Below are 14,912 nucleotides of genomic sequence, written 5' to 3' on the forward strand. Positions count from 1 at the left end.
ATAGAGCTAATTTATGTTTAGAGTTTAAAACTTCGTTGAAAGTCAATGTTTTGAATCGATAAAAAATTGAACTTGCGTTTTCACCACGGCCCGAAATCGTAGAAAACTGAAAAAAAACGCATTTCAGTCATTACATTGTATTGTTTGTTATGATTATTCAAAAGCAAATAAACACAACCAAATGCTGGTAACCCTATGATTAAAAGTACAAACAAGAAAAACAACGGCAATATAACAACTAATAATAAAATTGTATAATAAGAAAATCGATCTGCATCACAGAACCAAAATAGCACGCTATTTACATTTTGGACAATTCAAGGTCTAAACTTTAATCACGTAGGCCACAGGTAAAAAAAATCACTTTATCTAAAAAAATCTATAAAAAAATAATCACTTTATTTAAAAAAATCACAGGGCTAATGTCGTTTAAAAAGCGTAACAATAGCTCCTCCTTCCCTGCACCCGACTGAGGTAAGGACCCATTGCTGTCACGCTAGAAATGTAGAAAATAGGTTACGAAGTAAGCATTTACTATTTGTTTTGCCAACCCCTAACGAACGGACGCACGAACCAAGAAGCCAGATCGTCCAATGTAGACTAAAGAGAGCCCGACTGTAACAAAACCAACATCGAAATTAGTCTCGGAAATTGGTATACCGTAACTCATTATTACCTTTAAGCGTGCGAATTTTACCGGACAGCCTAAATTTTTGAATTTTAAAAATGTGACGCTACGCAGCGAATGTAATAGTATACAAGGAATATAAGGAAGGTATATACTTTTTCAGGTGGAGACACTTTTGGGGTTCTAATACACATAGGGATTTCCCTTTGGAAAGCAAAGCTAAATCAATAAAATCAGCCGTAAAAACTTGTCCGTTCAGTTTAAAAAGAGATAATTTACCAGATAAAATCAGTTATAAGAAATATATGTATAAAAAAAAAAGTAAGTTAGCTTCCTAGGGAAGCTATATGTGTAGGTGACATTTGCAAGACTATCTCATCAAACTATCAAAACGACATCGTAGCGAAGGTGATTAGAAATACTGATTTATCCTGTTGTAGCGGAGTTATCTCATGAGAGTTTAGTCGACTCGAACACCATTAGAGAATGGTCTATTTGCCTTTCTACTATGCGAAAAGTTACATTTTCTGAATCGCAAACAACTGGGCAGACGCAATTCGCTTCTCTTCGCTACGAGCAAGGCGAGGGCGGGGAATGTAAAGTTCTTAGCTCACGGTAAACAAACGTTCAAAAACATCGAAATATTGCTTTATATTACGTATTTTCATTCACAAAAAATGCATTGTTATTATGGCAATTAATAGATTTCTGGACAATTATTTAGATCGTTAATTAGTAAAAACCACGACTGTGGCGTTCGTAGTTATGCAGTCTTCATTCGGCAGTTGTAAAATGAACTTTCCTTTGCTACCGAACGAAATGAGAACACATGGTGCGTGTTTACGCGATTGACGCGGGTTTAATATATTAATTTTCGAGCTGTGAGTACCACTCATTTTTCAACCTTTTTCCACGGTCGATGCACATCCTTGCCAAAGTGACACGAATGCGCGATGGCAAAAAATCGAAAACATAAATAATTCCTTCGAAGCGGAGACTGAAACAGATCAGTGGTCCACATTATCTTGTGACGTATAGCAGAGGCAAGGACGACCATAAGAAGCATCCTTAAAATGACATGCTTTGTGTTCATGACTTAATTTTCGATCTACATTTTTATGATTTACTCAAAGTGCCCTTCGATGCATCTTATTCTATTCTGTAATCGTACTAATATGGACGCAGAAATTTTCAAGCCCATACATTTGCAGAAAAATCTGCTGTTGGAAGCAAGCCAATACAGGCTGCCTGTTAAAGATAAAAGAATGTAAGAGCGCTTTATTGCAGCATAAGCACATAACAAATAACTGAGCGTGAGTTGACTACTTAGATCCTTTGAGTACTCTAAGAAAACACTAATCGCTCGTTTTGTAAGTAATAGGGTTTTTCTCTATCATGAATAAAATTAGTTGACAAATCGGACAAGACAGAAAAAGTAAAGGAACAAGGATAAGATCAATCTCATCTGCTCGTTTAGTAAAAAATATTTGCTTGGTAGCTTCATGAAAGATAAGCATTAGAAAAAAATTGAAAATATACGATGTGTATTCTGGCTGGCCAACGAAACGAGAATTGGATATCGTTACATCGCATTCTTAGGCACTTCATGACGTTTCACGTTTTTCTGAATGACTAGAACGTGTCAGCCCTATTTGTCGTCTTGTGCTCTATTAGTACCATGATTTTAAATCTCTTCGTAGCATTTTATGACAGTCACGAAAATCGTAAACATTAGCTAGACATAACTGAAGACAAATTTGAGGAAAAACCAGTAATGTCCTCCACAGTATTTGTTCTCTTGCTTGACGAATAGACGATCGCTCGTTTATTCTGCTCACATAGACTATTTTTATGTGGGGTGTCAGACAAGCAAACACATAAGAAGCGTAGGTGACATGTAATTAGGAGTGCTTTCGTAATCAACGTATGATTGGTCCATGTTAGTCGAACATTTCCGTATACAAAGGCAATTTTAAAAAATACTTAATTAGATTGGCAAAGCAAAAGATGGACACCGACTATCAGAGACTTTACATGGTATACAGTACAAAGTAGAGCCGAGCTTTCAACCAACGTCATACGCCAATCAAGATTACTATGTAGTATGTAATAGTCGTGAAAAAAGACGGGATGTTTACTGTGCATCTCTCTACCACTAACGCATGGAGAAACACTTAGTCGCGCGCATTTGTTACCGCCTAGCTGACTTTCGCTTGCTAATTACTCCCTCCCACCTTTAGTACAACGAGACAAGTCGGTTATCCCGTAGTCATTTACCAGCAACAGCAGTTAAAAAGAACTACCCAACTGACAAGTGGGCGGAAGACGGCTAGCCTGGCCGAATGAGCGGAACGACACTCGGGCTCCTAACACGATCCATTGTGGACTGCGGAAGCCGGCATTTGGAATAGGCCCAACAACGGTAACAGTAACCATAAAAAATTATAAGCCCCTGCGAGAGCCACTTGCCATTGAGCTTACAGCTTGCACATATGCATGCAAAAATTTGAAGAAACACCTAAAGAAGGGGCACCCTTCTTTAACAGACGACCAAAAGGGGGCATTTAAACGGCTGGACAATTGGTGACGAACAATGACCGCGCAAGCCGCTGTAACAGCCGACGAAAATAGCATCGACTGCTATAGACAGGTAGAACAGACAGCTATGCAGACGAAAACATAGCCCAAAATAATCGTACGAACCGACACTAAATACCAGCTCAAACTGGCTGCGATGACAGAGCCACCATCGGAGAGGGGAAAGAGTGAAAAAGCAAAAAAAACAAACATAAGGGAAATGAATGCTCCGCTTGTCAATAAATAGCCCATAGAGTTAGCGTACGTATTTGTTCAAGTCATTTTGGGCATAAAACATCATACTATGTTAAGACGTGGCTATGGGCGCGTTAAAATACAAGGAAATACATACAGCTGCATGTCCAGTAATGGACTTCATCACGATGTCCAAAAATAATTAAGAATATGTATCCATTTAGACAATGTGCTTTACAAAACAATCAAATATCGGAGCGCACATACTTTTGTATTAGTATTTAGTAAGAAAAAAAGTCACTATATAAAAGTATATCAATTCCCATTGTTTCATATTTTGTATGCATGTAAAATTTCACTTGAATAGTTGAATGAAACAGACGATTAACAGGAAAAGTAATATGTTGCCTCGGTCAGAGATGGGAGTGTATTAGTTGCGGTAATACCGTTGCCAATGTCACACTTAGGAACCGAGTTACCGAGTCGTGCATTTGGCGTCTTGTATTTCCGTAATATACAGGAGCGCTTTCATTCGATCAAACGACGAAATACAAACAATGGGCGTCGTTCGATAGTCGAGTCTGAACTCATAACGATATCACATCGAAACTGCATATTTTACCATCCTTGTTCATATTATAGCTGAGGCTATATTCATACGTTATTAGTATTAACACGAAGATAAAGGCTGTTTGTCCTTCGCAAACAAGTACGACTAACAGCATCGGATGCACGTTTACGTGTAACCGATGGTGTGTTTGTAACTGCTTCTGGTATGACGCTTGCTATTTCAATCATCGCAGCTCAAAACATTGAAATCCAACGTCGTAAGGGAACAGTTTTTATACTGTCGAAACTGTCGAAGGTAAGGCGTGCCATACTCAATATCGCAGATATTAATAGTACACGATGTGTAATAAGTATAAGGGCAATAATACAAACTTAGACAAGATGATTTGAAGTTCAAATATTTCGTCTAACTAGCTACCTTCAGATATACTCAACTTGGACGTTAACAGATGTTCAAACAGATATCTATACATTGCAACACCTACGACGTTGATATAAATATCTTATCTTTTGAAGCTAAGCTAGAAAGTGATCTTTGTAGATTCGAATTTTTCAAATATGTAAAGATTTCGTATTAAAGCAGTCTGAATCCTTTTCCTCGTGGAGGTCGCAACTTTCACTTCTCACTGCGACCCATATTTATATATAAGTAGCTACAAGCAAATACGGTGCACGTTGAAACTGACTACCTTTGAACCAGTTGGGCCAGAACAATTTTTTTATCTGTTACAGGTATTTTCTCACATTTTCTACGTACGTATCGCAACACTCTAACGGTCTCCAGACAGTCATATACTTCCCGTTCGCGTTCCTATATGTAATTTCTCTATGTATGGTTTCTAGAAGTAAATTGATAATGGGATATACTTGTCCGACAGTTGCAATTTTCAAAAAGTTTGGAAACTCTTTAATCATACGGATTTGGATCAGGAAAACAAACGAATTTATGCTAACGTTGCGGATCCCTGCGCTCAATCCGGGAAGTAACTGAAGCCTAGCGACAAGATTTGGCATTGTCATTAAACAACAAGACAACGTTACCACGACTAATTGCTGCGCCATTTTTTTTAAATTTATTTTTTATTGTTTTTCTTCAGATATCATGCTGTATAAATTACTCATTTTCGGCACGTACCTCATGGATGCCCCTGATATCTATTGCAAGTGCCACAATTACCTTGCGTTTAAACGCAATCGACACTGCCGCCGAATTTATCTTTTGCTTGCTCCCTCTTTGACTCGTGATAAATATTGAACATGTCTTTTTAACCCTGTAACTTGTCAAATGTCGGATCCAGCTATAGACTATACAGAGCCTATAGACCACAGGCTCTGCCTTCGTGAGAAACCTTCTCGATTGCAGCAATGAGTTTTTGGTCTCCTTTTGGTCTTCAACAGTTCAATCTCCGTTCCTGAAATGTTCGAACCATTCGAGTACTGTGCTTTCGCTTAAAGCTTCCTTGCGTAGTGTTTTCACTTATTGAAGGTAAGTTCCACAGCGCCGTGACCTTCGTTTGATAAACACTTAAGTTCTGAACGATGATTGCCGACACTAAAGAACTAATTTTTCCTAGAATAAACTTAACCGGTATTTACTCAGGAATTTCTTAAAAACTAGAGTATTAGCCAGTCAAGCTTCGTCCACCAACGGTGCGCAGCTCAACAGTTGTTCAGTTCCATATTCACTCGATATAAAACTTCAACAAACATTTAGCGCTGCAACACAGCGCTAAATTTTTGCTCAACTGCGACTTTTAAATCTTTTAATATCGTCGAGTTTCTGGTGTAAAATTTATCATGAGTATATTCTTACAAAAAAATTAATGGGCAAAATATTCTAGTTCCCCGTTCTATTCCCGTTAGTCTTGGAAACTTCTCACCAGTATGTTTTTAGATTATAATGATAGTGTGTAGGTGTACCGCTGTATATGGGATTTGCCATTTTCACCAGAAGCATCTTAAATGTTGGCAATACATATTTTTTCAATAAATTCACGTGATTGGCATCAGTCACTGTACCGTCAAAAGAAAATGGCCCAATTAGTCTTTTGCTTGAAATGAAACTTCTGATATTTACATGGTGTTTTTACATAGCGTTTGGATTTACTGTTACCTAATTAATGCAAATGTGTCGGTTGATTATGCCATAATTATTTAAGTGTAGCTTCATCCCCCCCCCCCCAAAAAAAAAAAAACTATGCATTTTCTTCACCTTTTTTAACTACTATTCGTAATTGTTTTGTTTGATCCGGACGACGTCTGTACCACTATCGAGATCTCACTTCACCATCTACAACTTCTTAAATACAATGGATACCTGATTTTCTAGTATCAAGTTCAACTTGGCTGCATTACAGCTTTTTAAAATGTAGAAATATAAATTCCAGTATTTTTTTTCTGTCTGGTGAAGCCTTCTAATGGTCTTGGACTTCCGGAACGTTGTCTATGAACATACTGAATAGTTTTTACATTTTCTTTAGTTGAACGTAATAATAGCGAAAAGATGAACGAAATAGTTTTGCCAAAAACCCGCTTTAACGATATTACGTCTGCTACATTTTATATATATTTTTTTGCTTGAAACGTAACCTTGATCCACTTATTGTTTCCAATTAATTACACCATAAAAACAAGGAATGGTACAGCCCGTTGAACACACAGTTCCTATGAAAGAACTATTTTTATCATCAAAAACGTTTCTTTGATAAGTGATATAAATTATACATGATCAAATACACCAATGTATTGTTCTAACAATGGATTGTAACACATACATATAATAATGTAAGTAACATATTCGCTATCAAGTCACGTACCGGCTGCTTATTTCAGTGAAAAGTCACTTATTCCCCGAGTCTGTGCACGAGGGTTCTTAACGACTATAAAAATATGGAGCCAAAACGGAAGTTTCTTTTGGGCATTGATAAATTAGACCACCTTCTATACAACTACACATACTTAATTCTAGCACTCATGGCTCTAGAGAGGAGCTAGTGTGGAAACCCGCTGAATTCATGTAAACGAAGAAAGGCTACCATTATTCCTAACTGAGCTCTCATTATGCGCGGAGTTAGTAACACATTACAAATGAAGACAGATTGTTCTGTTCATACCCTTTAAACTCATACATTCTGCATGGTCGAATAAACAATGCTAATAAAAAATACAGCAGTTACTTTTCCTGTCTTCACTTAGCGTTAACTTCGATAAAACTGGGTTGAAATTGTTTTTCAGCTAGTAGTCCGATTTCCCTTATCATTTGTATAGATCTTTTGCAATAGCGGTAACTTGTTAATCGTTGTTGTTATTATATTCCAAGAAGACGCTATTTAGCTTTTCTTCTATAGTTTTTTTTTTTCGCAAATCAGAGGTTGACATATGAAATCCACTTTAGTTCTTGATTACCCTTCCCACAAACACAATAAACCTTAAAACCGAGAAGTGGATGCAACCCGTGAGATTATTCCAAAAGGAAGCCTCGCATTCTAGACACCCCAAAGATCTATCTTGTGTAGAAGGCCTCTACACGTCACACACACAAAAACTTCTGTCGAAGTTTTTCGCAAGAAGGTGTACATTCATTCCCAAGTATCCTGAGCTATTTTCGAAACCTATCTGTTTCTGTGCGCAAAACAATGTGATATTGGAGCAGTTAAACCAGGGTTCTAACTTTAAACATCAAATAGCTATATCTGTGTCGAAAAGGTGTCCTGGCGTAATCCATCCACCTAACAGCCATTAATTAAAATCCCTTAGAAATGCGAAACACTAGCGGTTCTTAGCTAAAGCGATTTATTCGTAGTATCCTTGCGTATTAATAGTAAATCAATTACAAAATAAATTATCACTTCTTAAGCCGAGCCGAATGAAAAAGTCTAAGGAGAAGCCCCTGTTTACCGTTTTTAAAAATCTTGAAAGAAATGTTGTATGCATGACGATATAGCACAAAGTTATGATGGAATCATTACAGTCGTCGTTCGAACTCTCACTACAGTCATGCAGATCAATACGGTGTTTACTATTTGTGAGACGCTTCATTTGACGCTATTCGGGCACGCCATGAACCACTGCCATAAGCACTATTCTAAAACACTCTCCTGCTTCTTCAATACGCATAAATTGCACATATTTCACAAACGAATTTGTTCATAAGGCTTTATTTTTAGATCGAAATGTAATCTAGATCATTCAAACTTTATCTTGTCAATTTTGCTGACACTTATCTACACAAATTCTTGCTTTGGAACTTGCTTTGGACCCCGAAGAGTATGTGAGCGCCCCACAGCACGAAACGAAATAATTGTCACGTCACCTTTCAAAAAAGACGCTGCACAGCCTAGGTATCGCATATTACGACCTTAACGAAAACAGGTCTGCTAACAAGTTATAGGGAACGGTAGATGTCCGTACAGGACGCTGAGCAAATATTTGCTGAAAGGACAAACGCCGATGCTGGGAATAGTTTCGAAAGTGTGGAGGAACGTGTCTGTAGTGGATAATTGTAAAAACTCGCTTCAGACTGCAGATCCATGCAGACCTGGCACAACACAGTACCTACGCTATAATAGAAAATATAGATAAAACCAGTACACTAATAGTTCCTTGGGGCATTTCTTTAAATTCAGATGAATTTAAAAAAATCATGGATGGCGATAAACATTCGAAGGTATATAAGAACGAGCAAGGTCAACTTGATTAGATTTCTACTTTGATATATGGAAGCTCTATTGAGAAAATAACCATGTAATAGGCAATTAATGCCAAGAATCTAGTGGATAGAATTCAACTATATGGCTAATCGCCCCCTACAGCCTACTAGTACAGAGGGTATTCGTTCGACAATACGGCATTTTTATCACACGAAACGCTTTCAACTACTCATGTACTCGGATCGACAAGCATTGTGGTATTGCTGAAATTCTTTGACTCCCCCAAAAACCGTTACATTTCCTTTGTGATCGAGATTGCAATATAGGGGCGCCAGCACAATAGAAACATTCCCATTCGTGAATTAGTTAAGAAGGCTAGCGTACTCTAGTACTGAGGAATAACTCTAGCTACAGGTTTTTAGAGGTTACACACACGACACCTGATTCGTAAATATAAATATGGAGCGAACATAAGAGTATCTAACAATAAATGCGGATAGAAAGAGACTAACGCAATCACCTATGCTGCCCTAAGTAAAATAGTTACTCAGTCCTTTTTTAGAGAAATTTATACATCCGTATATTATGTGAACTTAGTGAAAAATCCTACTAAAAAAAAAAATTAGCAAAGGATCTTACTAAAGTAGCGTCAGGCGAGTCGTGTCACTGAGTTGTAGAAGTCTACAGCGACTTCTATTCGGCAAAAGCTTTTCAACCAGAGGTGCCTGGCCTAAGAGTGCTCGTCTCCATGGGTAAGTGTAATAATGGGTTGTCCTTGATAACTACAAAATGAATCAAAGCCAAAACATCGTTTCTATAATGTTTCCGTAGATAAATGTGCTGCGGTGAATATTTGTGAAGTAGCGTATTAAATCGATCAGTTTCAGCTTGCCGAAAGATCACAACAACGACAGTTGGGCACCTTTCTGAGTTAAGTTAGCTTCTTTCATGCGAAAGCATCTCGGTGGTAAAATTGAAGTTTTCCGTAATATGCATAATTTATCAAATTATACACTGGATATTTGACCAATCGATTGGTCAAAGGTTTTTCGCGTTCAACAGCGGTAAGCACATACTGCAGGCGTTCCAGGCGAGCAGGCAATGTGCTTGATAAAATTCGATTCTGAATTTCGAAATTGAAAGTGTTTTAAAAAATATTTACTTACACTCTAATATAACGACTTCATCTCATAGCCCTTTGAGAACTTATTGCGCCGGAATTCCCGTTGTACAGCTCCTCATCATGATGGTACAATAATGGTTTTTACTACTAGGAACACGGTCCTTTCACAATCTTTGCTTTGCAACGTGTCTTTCAAGAGTCGGTTACTAATCTATGTTACTGCATAAACAACGTTGAAGAATTTCATGCAAAATAGGCAAAACATATAACATAAGTATATATCACATATACTCGTAGAATAGGCTTTTGATGGTAAAATGCATCAGATCCAAATACGTGTCTAATATTATATCTACTTCCTAGAGTCACAAAAATACAGGTCCATAAAACGGTCTCACACCTTCTCGCTCCGTTCAAGGCCAATGTGGCTTGTAACAAAGCTGTTCCATAATTCTTCAGGAGCCGCATCGGAACAGGTAGACCTGCGTAAACTCTCTGCGTAAACGTAAGTGTCTCAGATTAGTGGTCCTGTTTTTCCTTCTCTCGTTTTTCCTAGCACAGAGAACTCCGTAAAGCCAATCTCTAACATTGAATTTAGGTTTAGCAGGCGTTCATCGTTATTAGGTGGAGTACATGACGAAAAATATGGTGTACTATTCCAGTACCCGTTTCTTAGCAATCCAAAACGGAATTAAGTCCATGCCAAAAACGGTTTCGTAGTCGAAGTAGTACGGCATTAGCCAAATGAAGTTCTATATCAATGATGGTTTAGATCGGAATTTTTACCAACTTCAAGATTGCGACAGTCACTTTGCAAGTTTACGTGGGCATTCATTCAAGCGGACCATACATTTTGCGCCCTGCCGATCGATGCACGCGGTCGCAAAAATCATTGACCATGAAACTGCCCAGTTTTACCAGATAAAGCATGTTTACGGCTGAGCTAAAGGTGACATTAACCCAGGACCACTACTCCATTATTTGATTTGTACAGAAATGAGTTATACAATGTAGTTATAGTTGCAATAAGAGTATTTTTTGGTCTCAACGATACTGTGCGTTAAATTTTCTGTCTATCTAAAATTACTGCATAAATAAAAACACCCAATACAAGCTCAATAACTAAGTTAAGTGCAAGAGTTATATAGTATTATTAGTTATATAGTTTTAATTCAAGGGTTATATAGTATTATTTTAGTATACGATTCTACAACACCGACTTTTATTCCAATAAACAGACGGTTTGTTTCGGATTAGACGCAAGTAAAGTTCGACTTTCATTTCAGTTCAAAAACAACCATATTTGTCAAGGATATATCGGTTTTTGGAAGCCTGGATCTGCTTCTGCGAGACACGATGGTGCGGCGTAATACAAGCCAAGGTCTGCAAACTTGAATCTAGATACCCTTAGCAGTAGTAGTTGAACGGCATCGTAAAAAGTACAAAACCTTAAAATTAACTTCAAGATAGCTAGAGATCTTCTAGATCTGAAGCTGGACTTCAGATCTAGAAGATCATTATTTGCTAGGGGTAGTGCGCAGTGTCACAGTTACCGCATTGACCAGTATTTCTTTTACAAAATGCCTATTATAAATGCACAAAAGCTTTATTGGGTCTCTGCTAGCCAGCTTCTTCATTAAGCTATAATCAAAGAAATCCACTAAAGTTGTATCATTGTTTTTAATGACAAAGGCTGACATACGAATGTATCCAATGCTCAGACTATTCAGGCCATTTGGACCAATGGTACTGTTCAGGTAAGAGTGACAGGATTCCTATGGGTCTAATTAAGTTAACCCAATTGTTTGCGCACTTTCGTTTGAGAATCTGGCCTACGGCTTTCAACGTCGACAAATATAGGACAGGCTCTGAGACATCCAAAAGATTTGGCAAACATTGGTAAGCTACTTTGACTCCATTAGCGATTGCTCTAAAATTAAAAATGAGCACATCATGTCCACATATATAGATCATATAATGGCTCAGGCGCTAGACGCTTACATTCTTATTCTTCTGGTGATGGTTCATGATAGTTTTCTAAGCTTCTTCTGTCTAATACAGTGATGGAATTAACAAAAGGTGATGGAATTAACAACAAATCACGCCGCAGTGATGGAATTAACAACAAATCACGCCCGACATATGAGGTATGCATTCCTGTAAGTTGCTATTGCTGATGATATATGATGAAATGTTCTAAATATGCCCTCGTGAAAAACAACAGAAGTAAACACTAAAGCACACATTTACAGCGGGTGCATCATTGTTTGCCCAAAAGAAAAAAAAAAAAAAAAAGTAAAAAGCTAGTAGAGGGGTTACGATGTGCCGTTGGTAAAACGTTTTTATCAGAAATATCCTTTTAAATCGAATAAGAGGACCGGCCGTCTCATATTGTATTTGATACTCACTCGGATCTGTACTAGAAATTTGTACTCGATAGCACTTTCATACTCGACAACTGTCTAGAGAGGAGTTGACAAGTTTGACGTGAAACTTCGGTGTACATGAAAGCACGTTCATCTTTAAATATAGGGGTGACGCTGCTATATCAACTAGAAAAGTAAAATAGCAGGTCAACAAACGACAACAGTACAGACTACGATATCGACTTTCTAATTTCATTAACCCTTAACACGCTTAGCGTATATCATGTTTTTTGTTTCATATATTTATTCTAAACCCTATTAGGATGAGTGCTGTTGGAAAGAACTATTGTTACCAATGTAACAGGGCTATTTATGATGATGTAGTCTCACAACTCGCCTAAGCTATGATAGAAAAGTAATGGCTTTTGTTGCCGTTTGACGAGCAAAGGCAGGGGATGCTGAGGTTTGTTATGGTTGTGTCAGTAGGAAATCTCAAAATTAGCTTCAAATACTATGGTGGTGCCGTCGGTAAGGGTGGGTAGTTTTCTCTTTTTCGCCGTATCCAATATGGAAACGTGGCCAATGGCCTTAGAGGCGGCAACACAGCCATCATAGGCTTATTTTTTCTTCAGCCACCGCTGTATACCTCAACAACACTAAGGTGTTAGTCGGCGAGCCGGTTCTAGCTCATCTACCGTAGCGCCTTTCACACGCCGGGCACGTACCCTGCCCAACCAGACGGCGAGTTATTTTTTCAGCCGCTGTTAATGCTGCTGCTGCATTATCGCCACTGACAACAACAATGTTGACGGTCATGTAGCAACAGCGGAAACATCAACCGTTATAAGGCCCTATCGGGGAACAGGGCATGGAGGCTCGCTTTTCTGGCGGAATTCGAAAAACTCCAAGTGTTTTATATTTGTTGGCCTTAGCCGGTTGGCCCTCTTATTTTGTTATTATCGTTTTTTTTTTCTGTTACCGCTGTTTTTTACGCTATTTTTATCACTATTATACTTATGTAGCTTTGGCGAAGATCGAATGTACAGTACACACAATTGCAGCGGCCATCGAAGCCAACAAGTGAATGCAAAATCGATGTAAGTCTTTATGAGTACAGCCGGAGCGCTGAGCAGGAGGACGTGGACGAGGAATGACAAAATATCGACAATGGAGGGTAACTGTAGAGGGCATACTTGTTTATCATCCGCTTTTCGCAGCCAGGATGGAGAAATGAGAAAATTGAGCGCTTGGTTTTCAGTGGTGCTGCTTCCAGTTCAATAAGCCCAGATGCTTAGTGGTTTATTATGCCAAGGTTACAGAAATATTCTTGTTAAATAAAGGACACTGGGTAGGACGTGAGCCGTTATGGAGGTAGCAACAGTAAGGGGAGAAATGTCTATTTTGTTGCTTGCCGCAAGGGGCTTAAGGATTTTAGATTTACGTGTGGTGTCTTATATCCATTAGCTTAGTTGAACCCATGCTTTTCGGAGTGATGTATCAGCTGGTAGAACGTAAAACCATTGGAGACCATTCTGAGTTGTTGTTAATTCTGCCGGTACCCGAGACTTTCTACCTGGGCTACGATGCTGTCAGCTTAGAGTCAGATAATTAAACCTATTTTAGTTCGTCAGATCGTGATTCGGAGTGAGAGTTTGTTGAAATATCAACCTCTAGTAGGCGATACTTATTCGTACCTAAGCAAATATTTGAGAAAGAAAATTTCTAATATAGCGCGTTTCTTTTGTGCACAAATATCAATGTGAAGCCGACAAACCTGTGCATTGTACGAATTATATGTTTTTTCAGCCGTCTGACGTCAATATGACCAGGCTCTAGGCAACTCGACTTTGTGGAGACTTCCGAATTGTGAGAAACAAAACAGACAATGTTTATATGTTATGATAGAAGAGATGCACAGATATCGAGCGAATTTGCCGCTAGACAATTCGATGAGTCCTTGATACCTTCATGAGGTGAATAGTGGCCGATCATGAAATACACACACGAGGGCAACGGGATGGTTTCAATTTAAATTATCGCTGTTTTTGTCATCCTGAAAACCTGCAGCTGGCTAGCTCAGTCGGGAAGTAAAAGGAAAAATAGGTCATGTCACACAATGCACGTAAACGGAAGTCTTTTGTGCAGACGATAGCCATTGACATTTTTGTTAGATCATTCATAGTCGAGCAAGGAAGGTCAAACGACCCAGCTTATACGGCGTAAGGGTGTTTGCAACACTATCGATTATTTTATTAAGTTTCATAATTTCGCGCCAAATAAGCCTAACAATGGTATGAATGAAAAAATCTATCGTGCATGGTCTGTCATTACGACACGCACTGTCTACATAATATCAATGTAAAAAAAATGTTTCTTGATATTTAATATCCTCAATGAATTAAGTCCAACTCAGCCCTTCGCTATAAGATCAGGCGTCACGTTCTAGGAAGTGAGCAATCGAACAAACAGGGCGTACAAGCAAGCTTCACGAAATAAAATTTCCGTTAGCGTTATTCGGATTGACTTATATAGCAGAATAGAACTGGAATTGAGTTCGTAGTGAGGGACCCATCCTAAAGCCGAACAGCCTATGAACACGGTCGGAGATGCCTGCTCCCAGAGCACGCGTCTGTCTAAAACTGTTCATCGTTCTCTGGAGCCGACAGGGGGGTCAACGCTTCCCGACTGAGAAGAACCTGCGAGTACCCGACTTCTGAATGCTGCCAGGTGCGACGCCGTCTGGCCCTTCGTCCTGCTTGTCCGCAGGTCGACCCCGCCATATGCCGACTACAGCGTAATCGGTG

The 14,912-nt window shown here is 38.7% G+C and overlaps 1 long non-coding RNA gene across 1 annotated transcript; it reads right to left on the minus strand.

The window, feature by feature from the left end:
* Positions 1 to 5,020: 5,020 nt before the first annotated feature.
* On the minus strand, positions 5,021 to 9,434 carry LOC147752887 (uncharacterized). Its single transcript, XR_015312842.1, has 2 exons — positions 9,259 to 9,434; positions 5,021 to 5,382 (listed from the first exon to the last, which is right to left on the minus strand). It is a non-coding gene; the product is annotated as an uncharacterized LOC147752887 (long non-coding RNA).
* Between the last annotated feature and the right edge of the window lie 5,478 nt (positions 9,435 to 14,912).

The sequence above is a fragment of the Varroa jacobsoni genome, unplaced genomic scaffold, assembly GCF_002532875.2.
Source record: "Varroa jacobsoni isolate VJ856 unplaced genomic scaffold, vjacob_1.0 scaffold_908, whole genome shotgun sequence".
Taxonomy (NCBI): Eukaryota; Metazoa; Arthropoda; class Arachnida; order Mesostigmata; family Varroidae; genus Varroa; species Varroa jacobsoni.